The 1,906-nt window shown below is 38.3% G+C and overlaps 1 non-coding gene across 1 annotated transcript; it reads right to left on the minus strand.

The window, feature by feature from the left end:
* Positions 1–1,033: 1,033 nt before the first annotated feature.
* Positions 1,034–1,141, minus strand: LOC130977570 (small nucleolar RNA R71). The gene has a single exon (XR_009085256.1). It is a non-coding gene; the product is annotated as a small nucleolar RNA R71 (small nucleolar RNA).
* Positions 1,142–1,906: the final 765 nt, after the last annotated feature.

The raw sequence follows: 1,906 nt of genomic DNA on the forward strand, positions 1-1,906 counted from the left end.
TTTCTAATTTCAAAATTTTTTCAAAAATCACTTGATTTCTTTCTTACTTTTATTTTCGAAAATCAATTAAGTGTTTTTCAAAATGTTTTCAAATCTTTTAATTTTCGAAAATTACCTTCCTCTCTTCACATCCTTCTATTTGGAGTACTACTCCTTCTTAATGCACAAAATCAAATCTTTTTAATTTCTAATTTCAAAATTTTTTCAAAAATCACTTGATTTCTTTCTTACTTTTATTTTCGAAAATCAATTAAGTGTTTTTCAAAATGTTTTCAAAATCTTTTTAATTTTCGAAAATTACCTTCCTCTCTTCCCACATCCTTCTATTTATGGAGTACTACTCCTTCTTAATGCACAATTCGAACTCTATCTAATCAAGTTCGAATTCTTCTATCCTCCTTCTTCTATTTTTTTGTTCTTCTGACACCTCAAGGAATCTCTATACTGTGACATAGAGGATTCCACATTTTCTTGTTCTCTTCTCTTTCATATGAGCAGGAGCAGAGACAAAGGCATTCTTGTTGAAGCTGACCCTGAACCTGAAAGGACCTTGAAGAGAAAGCTAAGAGAAGCCAAAGCACAACTCTCTTTAGAGGACCTGACCGAATTCTTCAAAGAAGAAGAACTCATGGCAGCCGAAAATAACAACAATGCCAACAATGCAAGGAAGGTGCTGGGTGACTTTACTGCACCTACTCCTGACTTCTATGGGAGAAGCATCTCTATCCCTGCCATTGGAGCAAACAACTTTGAGCTTAAGCCTCAGTTGGTTTCTCTACTGCAACAGAATTGCAAGTTCCATGGACTTCCAATGGAAGATCCACATCAGTTTTTAGCTGAGTTCTTGCAAATCTGTGACACAGTCAAGACTAATGGGGTAGACCCTGAGGTCTATAGACTGATGCTATTCCCTTTTGCTGTAAGAGACAGAGCTAGAATATGGTTGGACTCTCAACCTAAAGAAAGCCTGGACTCTTGGGAAAAGCTAGTCAATGCCTTCTTGGCAAAGTTCTTTCCACCTCAAAAATGGAGTAAGCTTAGAGTGGAAGTCCAAACCTTCAGACAGAAGGATGGAGAATCCCTCTATGAAGCTTGGGAAAGATACAAACAATTAATCAGAAAATGTCCCTCAGACATGCTTTCTGAATGGAGCATCATAGGTATTTTCTATGATGGTCTCTCTGAACTATCCAAGATGTCTTTGGATAGCTCTGCTGGAGGATCTCTTCATCTGAAGAAGAGACCTACAGAGGCTCAAGAGCTAATTGAAATGGTTGCAAATAACCAATTCATGTACACTTCTGAAAGGAATCCTGTGAACAATGGGACTAGTCAGAAGAAAGGAGTTCTTGAGATTGACACTCTGAACGCCATTTTGGCTCAGAACAAGATATTGACTCAACAAGTCAATTTGATTTCTCAAAGTCTGTCTGGAATGCAAAATGCACCTGACAGTACTAAGGAAGCTTCATCTGAGGAAGAAGCTTATGATCCTGAGAACCCTTCAATGGAAGAGGTGAATTACCTAGGAGAACCCTATAGTAACACCTATAATTCTTCATGGAAAAATCACCCAAATCTCTCATGGAAGAATCAAGAGAGACCTCAACAAGGTTTCAATAATAATGGTGGAAGAAACAGGTTTAACAATGGCAAACCTTTTCCATCATCTTCTCAGCAACAGACAGAGAATCCTAAGCAGAACCCCTCTGACTTAGCAACCATGGTCTCTGATCTAATTAAAACCACTCAAAGTTTCATGAATGAAACAAGGTCCTCCATTAGAAATTTGGAGGCACAAGTGGGACAGCTGAGCAAGAAAGTTACTGAACTCCCTCCAAGTACTCTCCCAAGCAACACAGAAGAAAATCCAAAAGGAGAGTGCAAAGCCATCAATATGGACGAA

The sequence above is a fragment of the Arachis stenosperma genome, chromosome 4 (genome assembly GCF_014773155.1).
Source record: "Arachis stenosperma cultivar V10309 chromosome 4, arast.V10309.gnm1.PFL2, whole genome shotgun sequence".
In the NCBI taxonomy this organism is placed as follows: Eukaryota; Viridiplantae; Streptophyta; class Magnoliopsida; order Fabales; family Fabaceae; genus Arachis; species Arachis stenosperma.